The sequence below is a fragment of the Mizuhopecten yessoensis genome, unplaced genomic scaffold, assembly GCF_002113885.1.
Source record: "Mizuhopecten yessoensis strain PY_sf001 unplaced genomic scaffold, ASM211388v2 scaffold10175, whole genome shotgun sequence".
NCBI classification, from domain to species: Eukaryota; Metazoa; Mollusca; class Bivalvia; order Pectinida; family Pectinidae; genus Mizuhopecten; species Mizuhopecten yessoensis.
Window position 1 is genome coordinate 363,399 of NW_018408416.1, and position 17,715 is coordinate 381,113.

Here is a 17,715-nt window from a genome sequence, read left to right on the forward strand (position 1 = left end):
TATGTCATAGCGCACCCTAGGACATTTTTGTATGGCTATCATATGAAAGAGAACTCACAAGAAACTACTGACAATCCTATCTGAGTTTAACAATTGCTTTAAATGTTAAAATGCAAATAGGTTCATCTATATACACAATGTATAAATACATTAATCCTAGGATATGTACATGGTGCAACTAAAATACATGAGCATGTTCTGTTTAAAGTCAGTAACAGGCCTAGGCAATAGCTATAGGTTTCTTCTAAATATCTTATATGGTAGTTTGGTAATGTCTAAGAGAATTAAGCTTGCAATGTATAAATCAACATATGTTTCAGCATTTTCAGACTCAAGAGAATTATTTCATTATAAGAATAATATCTGATCATGACCTATTACAAACTAACTATCAGGTTCTGGTTGCATTATCATATCTCTTACTCATCTGAAATCCTCAAGGAACTAAACACTGGAGCTTTGAATAGAAAACGTACTGCATTTAACCTCTGGATCCAGGCAACTGCACATCCACTTGAATTGGGCCAGGCCTTTCAGAGACTGTATCCCTACTTCCAGAGACTACAATCAGTCATTTACCCCTCACTCAGAAGACACATTTAAATTCCTCCAATGCAAAGGTTGGAACAGTTCATTATGAAATTTCCAAGGTGAATGAGTTAACATTAGTACAAGTTACCGGCCAGCCTGATGAGGGACTGAATAATACCACCGCATAAAGTGAACTTCCTTGCGACTTTTAGAAAACTAAACATGATTGGTACTTTCAGAGGACTAAACATGATTGGTACTTTCAGAGGACTAAACATGATTGGTACTTTCAGAGGACTAGACATGATTGGTATTTTTAGAGGACTAGACATGATTGGTACTTTCAGAGGTCTTAAATATGATTGGTACTTTCAGAGGACTAAATATGATTGGTACTTTCAGAGGACTAAATTCAAACATGATTGGTACTTTCAGAGGACTAGACATGATTGGTATTTTTAGAGGACTAGACATGATTGGTACTTTCAGAGGACTAGACATGATTGGTACTTTCAAAGGATTAAACATGATTGGTACTTTCAGAGGACTAAATTTAAACATGATGGGTACTTTTAAAGGATTAAACATGATTGGTACTTTCAGAGGACTAAATATGATTGGTCCTTTCAGAGGACTAGACATGATTGGTACTTTCAGAGGACTAAACATGATTGGTACTTTCAGAGGACTAAACATGATTGGTACTTGCAGAGGACTAGACATGATTGGTACTTTCAAAGGATTAAACATGATTGGTACTTTCAGAGGACTAAACATGATCTGTACTTTCAGAGGACTAAATTCAAACATGATTGGTACTTTCAGAGGACTAAATTTAAACATGATGGGTACTTTTAAAGGATTAAACATGATTGGTACTTTCAGAGGACTAAATATGATTGGTCCTTTTAGAGGACTAAATATGATTGGTACATTCAGAGGACTAAATATGATTGGTACTTTCAGAGGACTAAATATGATTGGTACTTTCAGAGGACTAAATATGATTGGTACTTTCAGAGGACTAGACATGATTGGTACTTTCAGAGGACTAAACATGATTGGTACTTTGAGAGAACTAGACATGATTGGTACTATCAGAGGACTAAACATGATTGGTACTTTCAGAGCAATTGTATTTGAACCATGCATGGTCAATTTTGCCACAATGAGATTCAAACAGCTTTGGAAAGAAAAGAAAAATCACTAGAATCAGATTGGCAAGTTACATGCACATAAAATCAATTTTGAATTTAAGTGGGCAGATGTTTGGTTTTTTTTAATTTCAAATGTAAAAAATAATATGAATTTCAGAACAAAATTAATTCATTTTCATGCTTTATCATTTTTTTATTTATAATAGAAGTTTCATCAATCTGAAATCATTATTTCGTAGAATATTTTCACCAAAAAACACCTAAACATTTGTGAGCCGTCTTCTGAATCTATCAATGAATAGGGAATGGTAAGATTAATGTATTGTTCTACCTATACTTAAACCTAGTTTTTGTTTGTATCAATATATCAGCTATATACATGTACACATCCACGTTTACTCCTCTAACACTGGTCACACAAACTGATGGTCAATGCCTTGTTTTTAAATGTGTGAACTGCAATTTAGCTCCCTTACCTACAGCAGCCGAGTTTAAATGTGTATAGATCTAGATAAACCATACAAACGACTCCCTTTCTGATACCTTGAGCTTGCATGATAGCACGCATGTACACAGTAATCGAATGTGTTTGGTTTTCAATGAATTTATACAATGTATTTAGTCTGTTGTGCAGCGATCTGACAGCCTGGGGAATACCAACTGTACATATTCACAATCAATACGTATCTGCCTTCAATTCTTAATAAGTTCCATCTCAAGTGTACCCACACCAGTAATGTAATGATTGAAAAAAAACAGCAGAATTGATTCAGTGTTGCAATAATAAACTGCAGATGTCTTAGCAAATGATTTTTTTGCTCTCATTAATCATCAGTATTTTCTTGTTGTATAGATCTGATACAGTATGATTTTCAAATGCAATCACAGTAAAATTTAAAAACAACAGAATTTTACATTAAGATTTCCAATAAGGTGTTCCAGTTGCTTCAATTAATGTGCAGACTTAGTTAATGTTCGTTTTGTTTAATCATACAGCATTATGTAAAACTATGATGATATAAACTTATCTTATGTCAGCGTAGCCCAGACACATCATAAGTATCTAATCATATCACTTATATCTTATGTCAGTGTAGCCCTGAGACACATCATAAGTATCTAATCATATCACTTATATTTTATGTCAGTGTAGCCCAGACACATCATAAGTATCTAATGGTATCACTAATATCGTATGTCAGTTTACCCCATACAAGTATCAAATGGTATCACTAATATCTTATGTCCGTGTAGCCCAGACACATCATAAGTATCTAATCATATCACTTAGGGGGTATGTCAGTGTAGCCCAGACACACCCTCAGTATCTAATGGTATCACTAATATCGTATGTCAGTTTACCCCATACAAGTATCAAATGGTATCACTAATATCTTATGTCCGTGTAGCCCAGACACATCATAAGTATCTAATGGTAGCACTAATATCTTATGTCAGTGTAGCCCAGACACATCATAAGTATCCAATGGTATCACTTATATTTTATGTCAGTGTAGCCCAGACACATCATAAGTATCTAATGGTATCACTAATACCTTATGTCAGTGTAGCCCAGACACATCTAAAGTATCTAATGCTATTACTTATCTTATGTCAGTGTAGCCCACACAAATCTTAAGTATCTAATGGTATCACTAATACCTTATGTCAGTGTAGCCCAGACACATCATAAGGATCTAATGGTATCACTTATATATTATGTCAGTGTAGCCCAGACACATCACAAGTATCTAATGGTATCACTAATACATTATGTCAGTGTAGCCCAGACACACCATAAGTATCTAATGGTATCACTAATACCTTATGTCAGTGTAGCCCAGACAGATCATAAGTATCTAATGGTATCTCTAATATCTTATGTCAGTGTAGCCAAGACAAGTATCTAATGGTATCACTAAAATCTTATGTCAGTGTAGCCCACACAAATCTTAAGTATCTAATGGTATCACTAATATCTTCTGTCAGTGTAGCCCACACACATCATAAGTATCTAATGGTATCACTTATATATTATGTCAGTGTAGCCCAGACACATCTTAGTATCTAATGCTATCACTTATATCTTATGTCAGTGGAGCCCAGACACATCATAAGTATCTGATGGTATCACTAATATCTTATGTCCGTGTAGCCCAGACACATCATAATATAAACTTATCTTATGTCAGTGTAGCCCAGCCACATCATAAGTATCTAATCATATCACTTATATCTTATGTCAGGGTAGCCCAGACACATCATAAGGATCTAATGGTATCACTTATATTTTATGTCAGTGTAGCCCAGACAGATCATAAGTATCTAATGGTATAACTAATATCTTATGTCAGTGTGGCCCAGACAAGTATCTAATGGTATCACTAATACCTTATGTCAGTGTAGCCCAGACACATCAAAAGTATCCAATGGTATCACTTATATGTTATGTCAGTGTAGCCCAGACACATAATAAGTATCTAATGGTATCACTAATACATTATGTCAGTGTAGCCCAGACACATCACAAGTATCTAATGGTATCACTAATCTCTTATGTCAGTGTAGCCCACACAAATCTTAAGTATCTAATGGTATCACTAATACATTATGTCAGTGTAGCCCAGACAGATCATAAGTATCTAATGGTATAACTAATATCTTATGTCAGTGTGGCCCAGACAAGTATCTAATGGTATCACTAATACATTATGTCAGTGTAGCCCAGACACAACATAAGTATCTAATGGTATCACTAATACCTTATGTCAGTGTAGCCCAGACACTTCATAAGTATCTAATGGTATCTCTAATATCTTATGTCAGTGTAACCCAGACACATCATAAGAATCTAATGGTATCACTTATATATTATGTCAGTGTAGCCCAGACACATCATAAGTATCTAATGGTATCAACACTATATACTTTGCTCTTATATCATACTGATTACGTCACTGATTTGAAATGTTAATATCAGAATAAAAAAATTACACGTTGTAACATGTCAACATTATACATCTCAATACATACAAGTAGAAGTGCAGACTATTTAAACTAAATGTTGGATGTTGAGGACCATTTACTATTACACCTACCGGTATATCTTTGCTAAAAAGTAAATATTCTACATCGATTTACAAGCTTTAGTATCTATATGCATATATATATACCGGGCTGGTATACACGGACACTTTTTCATAAACAGTTAAATTCATAATTACATGTTACCATAACAACTGCAGCTATGTTTTTCGTATAAAGCCATATATATATGCTTGGTATTCCATTGTTCACTTAATGTGAACTTAAGTGTCACGAAAGGTTAAATTTAATACTACCATGACATGTCAAAAATTATAAAATACTATAAATGTTATCGATTAAATAAAGCCTAAAATCTTCTGTCTCAGGTAGGAAGTTAGTGCTATGAAATGTTACAAATTTTATCGTGCTATCACACTTATATGTTACCAATTAAATTTTATAGTGCTTTCTCACTGGAATGTCTGCTTTTTTATAGTGTCATCACACTGAAATGTCTCATATTTTATGGTGTCATCATGCTGAAATGTCTCACATTTTATAGTGTCATCATGCTGAAATGTCTCACATTTATAGTGTCATCATGCTGAAATGTCTCACATTTCATAGTGTCATCACACTGAAATGTCTCACATTTATAGTGTCATCACACTGAAATGTCTCACATTTATAGTGTCATCATGCTGAAATGTCTCACATTTTATAGTGCCATCATGCTGAAATGTCTCACATTTATAGTGTCATCATGTTGAAATGTCTCACTTTTTATAGTGTCATATCACACTGAATGTCTCACATTTATAGTGTCATCATGCTGAAATGTCTCACATTTTATAGTGTCATCACACTGGAATGTCTCACTTTTTATAGTGTCATCACACTGAATTGAGGTACAATTTACAGTGTCATCATGCTGAAATGTACCACATTTTAGTGCCATTTACAGTGATCTAAAATGTCTCATACTTCAGAGTGCAGTAAAATGTCATACATTTTATCGAGCCATCACTGAAATGTCAATAATTGTATAGTGCAGTTACACTGAAATATCAAATATCCTAGCTATGCCATGATATGTTACAGCTAGATTATCATAGTTCCATGATCATGAAATTGTCACACATCTTATGGTGACACATCTCTATCACTGATCTCATGATTACTGATAAAATATTACAATATTGATTTGAACACCTTGCCCATTTTAAATGATGATGACTAATTTATGATAAGAGAAGTCTATTAGTTATGTTATATGTACAGTATTATTTAGTAAATGTTTCAATTGATTTAACTCACACAACTTAAGCTGAAGTCAATATATTCCTACACTACATGCATTTGTACTTGGAAGTAGGAATACATGTAAACTCTACAAGTTTTTGATTGTCAAACTACACTTCAGTAACATGCATACATGTATATATGCATATACAGTCATGTACCTGTTTATTTTATTAACAAAACTAAATAGCTGAAGCCTGAACCACATGTACAACCCATACTGTAAATTTTTATTATCCGTAATTAAGTGATACAACCTATAGAATGGAACCATAACAGCTTGAGCATATAGTCAGTCTGAAGCACCGTGAGAACAGGTAGGAAGTGATGGAGGGATGAGTCGGACATGTAAGAATCTTCAGATACAGTGAAGAATTTGGCAGTTGTGTAGATCTATAATCTGGGAAGCTTGTATAGGTGTTCAGTGCACCATTCTGCTACACATATCTATGACAAAAGTTATCAAGTCGAGTCATCACAAATAACCACAGACATGTCTGGGTATGTACAAAATGTAGCTCGGGGTTTAATGTGAACACATAGTCAACACAATTTTTAGATTCTACACTTTAATAATCATGAAAATATTCTCCACAAGAATGATTATAAATGTAAGAATTATAAGGCTAGTTTTATTTTTGAAAAAAATATTCTATAGTGATGCAGTTGTATTTTTTTTATCACATAACACTGGCTTTCACCCTATACATGCATGTAGCTGTATGAGAGGATTAGGGCCCCTAATATAATGATTCTCTGTCCTTGGTGGTTGGCTTGGACCTGAGCTTTATAGACCATTCAACAATTTACTTTACATGATTAAAACTCCCATATTACATGTAGTTCATGTATACTGTTGTCAAATACAAACAGTGTTATTCGTGAAAGTGTTCCTGATTGTGTCAAAGCTGATGATCATTATAGCATTTTATAGTCGGAGACATTTGAAGGTTAACAATTCATTTTAAAAAGATAAAAAAATTAAAGGAAATTGAAAATATACCTACACAAAGTTGTAATATATTTTCGAAAATGGAAGGCTGAAAGCAAAGATAGTGTTTGTCTTCTTCTAAAGTTTGTCTTCTTCATTTAGAAATAAAGAATGTTTAATTATTCTTATACATGTACATGAACAGCTGACTGCATCAAAATACCAATTATATCTCACTACCTGTACATCTTTATTAATCTACAACTGACATTTTTATACTCACTAGCTAATATAGTCTAGTCATATGTAAATTCCTAGAAATAACAAATATCATCAAAAGAAATTCACAGCCTCAGACACAGGCAATTTGGGAGAGAAAAAATGTGAATGTTGGAAACAGCGCTCAAACTTTTAAATGGTTTACATATATCTAATGGATGTAGAAATAAAGACATAAATTATTAATATGTTCCAGTACATAAAACTGGGGTTAGAATAGTAAAAAGTCAAGCACAGAAAGCTAGCTGTACTTTATACATGTAATTGGGACCAGAATTTCAAGTGGCTTAAATTTAGTTACACTTGTACTGTAAAAACTTGTGTTAAATAAGCTAATGTGCTGTAATAACGGTATTATATTAAGTTTTGAAGTTGGGTAAGTGGTTCCGAGTGTTTGCTCAATAATGGACACAGCTTACCATGTGATCAGTAATTACATAATGAACTTCACCAAAGTATGTGTGTAATGGGTAAAATGTACGAGAAGAAACAAGTTTAACAGAGATGTGACATCTAGTTCCTACAGAGGTGGTATGTTACTTATGTATCACAAATTCCTCATGTGTCAGGGCTACTCTCTATAGATTCAAAATGAATATTTTGTCTGGAATTATACTTCAAAAATCTCAGCAATAAAGCTTGCCTTTATTGTCTGTACAGTATAGATCTAAAATTTGTATCACTTTAACAAGACATGCTCTGGTATTTGTGAGAACAGTGTGCAGACACAGAATTATGTGATTATACCTTTTGTAATTTATGATATGTCAGAGACAAATTTGACTAGTTTTAATTGTAAAGACAACTGATTTATCAAATTAGGAAAAAATAACTGTCCAAATTAAATCCTATCATTGCAAACATCAGTGTCTTCCTCTTATTGTCATAGCAGGCTCAGATATAATTTGGAGAAAATGGAATAAAGTATCTGCATATATAATTACATGTATACAATGTATCAGATTCTACCTATCATGTTCAATTACTGATAGTACATGTAGATATTTGCATATTAATTTAAAGTGTACCCTGAGAACAAAAATAGAAATTAATAAATTATTATTCTATATGATCCAAAAACAAAAATGTCGAAAAACCGCATAAAAATCGGTGATCCCAATAATACCGAGATATTGACATGTAAATTGTACGATTTTCACCTGTCAGACCTACTTCTACTAATTAGCATAATCTTAACTCGCGGTGATTTAAATTTGGCCACTATCAGTTATGACATCACAAGTTCAACGTTGCGGTCACCATCGAAGGAATAGGCGATATCGAGAACAGCCATGGTCAAGCAGCATCAGAATGCAAATTAATATTTGTTTTAGTTTTGAGGAATCAGATTATGCTGAAGATTATAAACATTATGTAGATGGTATCAAGCCATATAACATTTGACAGAATTTCCAGACAGTGAGTTCAATTGAAATAGGGTAACCTACATGTAGTCTCGGGTAGTATAGCATTGCATGTCCTGATTCTGAGCACTGATCAGATTTTTTTCAAATGAATGAATTTGAGGTAAATTAAACAGAAAAAGTCTCAATGCTGTCGATCAAAGATATTTCTTAATTTTAGCTGGAAAGTCAGTTTGCAATCATTTTATTTACTCTACACAGAGACGTATATACTTTATATGTCTCTGCTCTACAGTTAGAACTAATTATCCAATCATGTCGTCATTGCATGAACAGCACTACGATTTGACCAGTTTCTGTGCCGGAATACTTATATTGCAAAGTTATATACTGTGGTACCTCTACAATCCAATTCCATATATCAATGAAAGATGTTTACAAAAAATCTTCAACGTTGGTGTCTGCTGTTTTAAATGTCACTATTTTTAGTATCACCGTTTGATAACAAATCGACGACATGGTGTCTTCCTTATGTTAGGTCTACAATTCAAATAAACAGCAAAATATCGACAGTTATACACATTTAAGTGTATACAATACAGTATCCATGTATGCGATGCTAGATCAGATAGCGAACTTATATAATCTAATTCTGTGATTACATTTATATTGAATATGTATCATTGAATTATGAGATTCAAACATTTTTGTTTCTCCCTATACATCAGAGACGTATATATACTTTAATATGGCTTTATACATGTATGTCTCTGCTATACATGTAGCATATATACATATAAGTTATAATTTAACATCTTGGTTAAATAATGAAAATCATCTCGATCCACTCCATTAGCATAATTAGGTGTGAAATTTGTGTACAGGTAAATACCACTAAACACCTGTGTCCAGTGCTGACAGCAGGAGGCCCAAGACACACCTATTTACCTGTGTACAGGTATATATATGACCTCAAAGGGATGTCAGCAGGTGGGCAAGGGGGTACCTGAAGTTAGTATGCAGATTGCAATTGGTGTAGATTAGGTGTCTTCCAATTTTCAATTTAACAACATTATGTCCTCAGGTGAGATAACGGGGAAATGTATAAGCAGAGACGTAATAAATATTACTATACGGATCAATTTCAAGAAAAATATAAATAAATGAAATGCGTAAGTACTGTCACAGAGACACATTTCATGCAAACCACAATCAATACAACTGCATCACTCGACAGATGAAAGTTTGCAAACATTCTATATATATCTGATCAAGTGGTAAAATACTAATCTTTATTTGTAAGACTTGACAGACAGTTCTCCCTCTGCAATATTCTTAGAAGTGGTGTGTATATTTATTATGTGCTAAATTCCTTGGATGCATAAAGAATAAAAACGTTTTATGACATGGGAGTAAAAAAACATGGGTTGCTGCTTATTTCGAGTATAAATTATTGTACCGGTGCATGTTTTTGTCAATTCCAATCTATATCTACATATTGTAAAGAAAGGGTTAAGGTAAGGTGCGCCTACGTTAATTTGACTCAATTTTTAATCAAATGTTTTGTGTTGTATATAGATGTTCAGAAGATTTTCTAAAGAACAATTTAATAATAAAAAGTATATTATTTACAGTCACTAGATAAACAACTTATATAAAAAACACATTTCCATTTAGATAGCATTCAACACACCGTTTGCCTCCTCAAGAGGAACTCATTTAAAATTGTAAAAAAAAATAATCTTTATATGTATGGAGTCTTCAAATATAATTTACATAAGTAAGTGACGACGGAATATGTCATAAAAGTAACTAAAAAGCACACATATTGAACGCACGATCGAAGCTTCCCGGTATATTATATATATATTCCTATAAGGCTGTTTTGACAGCATTGAACTTGTGACGTCACAGATGTACACGGGCTACCCATATTGAGGCGACTGCCGCTGAGCCAAAGGTGTGTTTTACAGATTAATCACAATATCTCGGAAACAGAGTAAACTATGACCTTTGCACTTTCTTAGTCTTTTATTGTATAATATGAAGTATTTTCATAGCTTGATATAGCAAAACATTCAGGGTACACTTTAAATAGTACATTATTACCTGATTCACAACATCTCCATATTTTCACCATGGGTATATAGTATGAACCCCTGTAATCTTAGACTATTTTGGTGCATGCTTGTGATACTCCTAACATAGTCATCACATGTCAATTAGCTTATATAATTAATGTTTGATGTTTTCATATGTATCCATTACAATTTACAGGTGCCTGAATCCATTACTATGCTCTGCATGGCAGTTCAATTTCTAAATTACCTCTGACAATTGCATGTGGCCCCAGGCCATGCAGAAACAAGGCTATAATTATATAAACATGCATGTACAATGTACATCATATATATCTTACAAAAGGAACATTTAAACCATCAAACATTATTGGGCACAAAACAGGAAATATTTAAACATCTCAGTTTGTATCTGGGTCCCATGTTACAATAATAAATCCATATCATAATGATGAGGCAAACATATATATTATATATTGGCCATGGCATTTATAGTTAATATGAATGCCACCTGAGTTTGGAATGGTTATCATAAATAGGGGCAATGTACTATATATGCCCATACAATAGACTAGTGATGAATATATATATATACATGAAATATAAAAATGATTAAAGACAATTTATTGTAATGAGACTTCAAATGTTTTAAGAGAGAAATTATAATAATAATAGAAATTATAAAAATATTTCTAATTCCTGGTGTGTACAATTTCAAATACTAGCCCAGAGGCAGGTTTAAGGAAAAATTCTAAAAGCCAAACATATATTTTCATAATAACATGAAATCTGCAACACCAGAATTGAAGATCCCTGTTATTTTCCATATTTATGATATCATCACTCAGTGCAGAGCTTAAAATTATAAATAACAGGGATTTCAATAACAATGACATGTTCTAGCACTGACCATAAAAGATTCATTTCAATTGCTTTAAACTTAAAAAAAGTCTTTTGACCTGTTATTCATACAGCAAAACTAATGAAATATTTGTTTGGATATAATCAACATTTTGATAAACATATGCATTGTGCCATCATGTTCAATCAGGAAAACACAATTGCCACCTTGAACCATCTGTCAAACATGCCTTTAATTTGCATTTCATACAAATGACAGTTAGATCAATTGAGTCTATATATGGCCGTATCTATTCCCTATAAGCTCATCCCAAAACAAGACTTGAGGAAATATTTTGTTATAAATGAGTTGAAGAAATTGCTGAAGTGCATGTGCAGATTGCACTGGACCTGGACAATATATTAATAGTATAGTGTAATACTATTAATATATTGTCCAGGTCCAGTGCAATCCGCACATGCACTTCAGCAATTTCTTCACCAGTGTATTGGTAAGGCAGTGGCGGACTAGGTATACACTTTTATGACTACTGCCGTCATGTTAATAGGATGTGTATTGTCTGTAAACAATCTAACAGGTAGTTATAGCATCAATAGGCCCCAGGACACAGTCAGGGCAGTCTCAAGTCAGGATAACCAGTTTGTGCTAAGCTTTAACTCTGACCTGTACACTAAACAATCTAACAGGTACTTTTATAGCATCAATAGGCCCCAGGACACAGTCAGGGCAGTCTCAAGTCAGGATAACCAGTTTGTGCTAAGCTTTAACTCTGACCTGTATACTAAACAATCTAACAGGTAGTTATAGCATCAATAGGCTCCAGGACACAGTCAGGGCAGTCTCAAGTCAGGATAACCAGTTCGTGCTTTAGCTTGAACTCTGACCTGTACATGTACAATAGGTGAAACATGGTGACATGTATTGTCATATTGAACAGCTGATTTAACATATCTTTGGCATATATTGGTTCTCTACTAATATTAAGATATTTTATTTTAATATTTTAATTAGCTTTCAGCTATTTGAAACAATTATTATTGACCTGCAACACTGTTACTCCTCATTTTCAATTGACACTTGTAACCAAAAAATAACAGACACAAAAAGACAATCAATTCAAACCAGATAGAATTTACAATACTTCTTCAATATTTCATGAAGAAAAAATCCCAAAAAACAAATGCCCATGAATATAATCTGCTAAAATATTATAAAAGTAAATACAGTACAATGAGTTATAAGGACTGGTAAAGGGTATACTGGTACAAGTTATGTCTCAAAGAGGAGTGCAACTTGGAAAACATGTGAGAACAGCAGTTAAAAAGTTAATTCCCTGCTACGGTGTGAGTGAGAACAGTAGTGGGTAGTTCCCTGCTATGGTGCGAGTGAGAACAGTAGTGGGTAGTTCCCGGCTAAAGTGTGTGAGAGAACATCATTTGGTAGTTCCCTTCTATGGTGCTAGTGAGAACAGTAGTGGGTAGTTCCCTGCTGAGGGGTGTGAGAGAACAGTAGTGGGTATAGTTCCCTGCCTAAAGTGTGTGAGAGAACAGTAGAGGGTATAGTTCCCTGCTAAAGTGTTTGAGAGAACAGCATTTGGTAGTTCCCTGCTATGGTGCGAGTGAGAACAGTGGTGGGTAGTTCCCTGCTATGGTGCGAGTGAGAACAGTGGTGGGTAGTTCCCTGCTAAGGTGTGTGGTATAGTTCCCTGCTAAAGTGTGTGAGAGAACAGCATTGGGTAGTTCACTGTTAAAGTGTGTGAGAGAACAGTAGTGGGTATAGTTCCCTGCTAAAGTGTGTGAGAGAACAGTAGTGGGTAGTTCCCTGCTAAAGTGTGTGAGAGAACACAGCAGTGGTTAGTTCCCTGCTATAAGGTGTGTGAGAGTACTGTAGTGGGTAGTTCACTGTTAAAGTGTGTGAGAGAACAGTAGTGGGTAGTTCCCTGCTAAAGTGTGTGAGAGAACAGTAGTGGGTATAGTTCCCTGCTAAGGTGTGTGAGAGAACAGTAGTGGGTAGTTCACTGTTAAAGTGTGTATGAGAACAACAGCGTGTAGTTCCCTGCTGAGGTGTGTGAGAGAACACAGCAGTGGTTAGTTCCCTGCTAAGGTGAGAGTGAGAACAGTAGTGGGTAGTTCCCTGCTAAGGTGTGTGAGAGAACAGTAGTGGGTATAGTTCCCTGCTAAGGTGTGTGAGAGAACAGCAGTGGGTAGTTCACTGTTAAAGTGTGTATGAGAACAACAGCGTGTAGTTCCCTGCTGAGGTGTGTGAGAGAACACAGCAGTGGTTAGTTCCCTGCTAAGGTGAGAGTGAGAACAGTAGTTCCCTGCTAAGGTGTGTGAGAGAACAGCAGTGGGTAGTTCCCTGTTAAGGTGTGTGAGAGAACAGCAGTGGGTAGTTCACTGTTAAAGGGTGTATGAGAACAACAGCGTGTAGTTCCCTGCTGAGGTGTGTTCTCTCACACACCTCAGCAGGGAACTACACTCTGTTGTTCTCATACACACTTTAACAGTGAACTACCCACTGTTAAAGTGTGTATGAGAACAACAGCGTGTTGTTCCCTGCTGAGGTGTGTGAGAGAACACAGCAGCGGTTAGTTCCCTGCTAAGGTGAGAGTGAGAACAGTAGAGGGTAGTTCCCTGCTAAGGTGTGTGAGAGAACAGTAGTGGGTATAGTTCCCTGCTAAGGTGTGTGAGAGAACAGTAGTGGGTATAGTTCCCTGCTGAGGTGTGTGAGAGAACAGTAGTGGGTATAGTTCCCTGCTAAGGTGTGTGAGAGAAAAGCAGTGGGTAGTTCACTGTTAAAGTGTGTATGAGAACACAGCAGTGGTTAGTTCCCTGTTAGAGTGTGTGAGAGAACAACAGGGGGTAGTTCCCTGTTAAGGTGTGTGAGAGAACAGCAGTGGGTAGTTCCTGCTAAGGTGAGAGTGAGAACAGCAGTGGGTATAGTTCCCTGCTATAAGGTGTGTGAGAGAACAGCAGTGGGTAGTTCACTGTTGAAGTGTGTATGAGAACAACAGTGTGTAGTTCCCTGCTGAGGTGTGTGAGAGAGCAGCAGTGGTTAGTTCCCTGCTAAGGTGTGTGAGAGAACAGCAGTGGGTAGTTCACTGTTAAAGTGTGTGAGAGAACAGTAGTGGGTATAGTTCCCTGCTAAAGTGTGTGAGAGAACAGCATTGGGTAGTTCCCTGCTATGGTGCGAGGGAGAACAGTAGTGGGTAGTTCCCTGCTAAGGTGTGTGTGAGTACAGTAGTGGATAGTTCCCTGCTAATTAAGGTGTGAGTGAGAACAGCAGTCAGTATTTCCCTGCTAAGGTGTACATGTGTGAGAGAACATCAGTGGGTAGTTCCCAAGTTTGACTTGGAGGATTTATATTTTTATCCAACACATTTTTATAACATATATATATATATATATATACTCTATTTCAAACAACATAAATATATAAAGTGAACATCACAAATAGAAAAATATTTCATGATACACTGTTTTGGCCTAGCATGATGGAGTTCAAGGTACATTGTACTCTTCTGGTTTTTCTTCAATTTGTATAAAAATGCACAAAAATCTATACTTTCATGTGCTGTATATGTACAAACCATTTACTCAATATAACCATTAGGATAATATATTGCTTAAGGTATTATGTAATTGAATAGAGGTGTCATCATGATCATGTATAATCATCACCATCTTGGAAAGTTTACTTACTGATGCATCAGACAAGTACACTGACTAACACTAGTGTTTATATAAGACTATTCAGTACAGGTAAGGTTGTGTGGCCCCAAACCAAACACTTACCAATGTAAACTGCCAACTGATATCATGACTGTGCAATGCCTCAGGACATGTGTCCAGGAAGTGGTATTGCGATCATCTTCATACACTGTATGTCTACAACTCCAGTCTTACCATTGATGCCATCCTTTATATTAATTGCAATTTAGAATGTTTCTGTTATTGTTAGGTTTTGTAACCAAAAATATACAGTTACCTTGTATAATTATTGCACCACTTATTTCACTCTGAAACCTCCCCAAAAAAATAAATGTACAGTATACATAAAAAACATTAGAGTTCCTTTCCATCAACAAATAAATTGTATAAATGTATCATGTTTGAGCTTGTTTAAAGACTAGGATCAGTACATTTTATATTTTAAAGTCTAAGGTATCGTGGAGGTGTGATGTTATTGGAAATTCTTTATACAATTTACACAGAACAAGGATCTATAAACTTTAACAACTTGCTTGTATGATATAAGTCCTAGATGTTGTGATAAGAGGGAGGAGATACCCTATCGTGTCATTAGTCAACCCAACAACAGCATTCCGGTGTACATTGTACAGCCAGAGAAGGTATCTGGAAGGTGTAAGACATAATAAAATCATTTACATCGTGGTGTGGAAAGAACAGTATTGCACACGTTTTGTAAACAAAAATAAGTTGCAGTGTAAACGTTCTACATCATTCTACAGTTTTTGTTCTGTATCTGCAGTAGAAGTCCACGTACCCTTTGTTATTGATCGCTGATCAATTCAAAGATAAAACAATACAAACTTACATGTCAACCTGCCATGCACGTATCAAATTGAAGAGAACAGTAGAATGCGAATAAAGAATATTGCTTTCTGATCTGAAAGGACCTGTCATAGACATACACAACAAACACTATGATCATGATAATTCACACTTACCTGTGTTCATCACAGTATTCGGCTAGATTAAAAGTAGAGTATATCCGCTACCCCATAACAGTCCAAGAATTTTACGAATGTGATCGGACACCTTTTGAGTAGCCTCTATCCATCAACGCCTGACAGATTTTGACAGAACGACGACTGGAAAAACTATCAAACGCCCTCTGACCCAGATCGAACCGGAAGTACAATTTTCGGATAATATAAACTCATTTTCTCGACGAGATTTACTTTGAATCGCTTTTATATTTTACAGTAAACATTGCTAAATTAAAATTTATATGAAATTAATTAAATAAACATTTAAAACCAATAATACATATTTATTAAGAAAACTTTCTTGAAACTCAAAATAATAACCGAAACGGGAAACGGAGAAGGATCCATACTTCCGACAATCGTTTGCAGGAAAGACAAGAATATATATGTTTTCATGTTTCCATGAGCACACGTGAACGTCACAGTGTCTTACCCGACACTAAGATTGTGTTACTTGTCCCCTTATCTTGATAAATCACAAGTTACTAAATAGCTAATGTTATGTGCCTTTGTGTAAAAAAAAATGATGAGAAATCACATTAAAACTAGTTTATCATATCTTAATATTATTCCACAGTACACTCTGTTGTTTAAAAGCAATTTCCATTCCCTTTGCTTAGGGTTTATTTATCTTATAGCGCGACCGCTGACCTAATCTCAGTCTGTACTTCGAAAGTTTACTCTGATAGTTGAATGTCATTAGGAGACACCGGGGCAAGTTTGGCCCGTTTTTATTAAAATCGCCCTGTCATATCTAATTTTACGTTATTTCTTCAACAAATTTGCAGAAATGACATTGTGATGCATGTTCAAAGTGAGATTCATCTTCTATTTTCTTATACACAAAGTACGTACGCAATCTCTGACTATATTCAAGATTTAAGATGATATTATGACAGTTGAATTTCTGCAATTTCCATCAAATTTGATTCATAACGAGTTTTTGAAAGTACTGCTGTAATGTTTATTCTTTAGATAGATATATCAATGCTGATAGAGGTTTCTTTCGTAAAAACTCTTATTGTTCACGTGATAAAGACATCAACCATTTACTATCTAGTAAAAATCAGTCGATACTGTAACGATTCCTAATTATATACTCTAAACCCAAATCTTATATATCTTCTTGCACATTTATCATCCATTTATCCGTTTTTCCTAAAATATCCATGTACCAAGCCTGCAATGCATTTATCATTTTTTTTTTCTATTTTAACCAATAATTTTTGACTTAAAGAACTCTACCATCTACATATTTGCGATTGTTACCAATAGTGTCCTCTTTTTTTTTTACCACTGAATTGGATTGTTTTCTAAGACGGTGGTTATATGCTGCAGTTTCATTATTTTTCTCATGCTCTTGTTGTATTTCGGAATGTAACTTAATGATTTTTTGTCGAAACCCGATTATAATTTTTGATGATTCCGGCTATAAATTCAGTAACGGAAGAT

At 34.8% G+C, this 17,715-nt stretch overlaps 1 protein-coding gene across 3 annotated transcripts in view; it reads right to left on the minus strand.

Moving 5' to 3' along the window:
• The window catches only part of LOC110459654 (ecotropic viral integration site 5 ortholog-like), a 73,053-nt gene extending 56,662 nt beyond the window's left edge, over positions 1-16,391 (minus strand). For all 3 annotated transcript variants that reach the window (XM_021512002.1, XM_021512010.1, XM_021512007.1), the window contains exon 1: positions 16,222-16,391. The gene's annotated coding sequence lies outside the window, so the exon portion shown is untranslated. The remainder of the gene's footprint in view (positions 1-16,221) is intronic.
• Between the last annotated feature and the right edge of the window lie 1,324 nt (positions 16,392-17,715).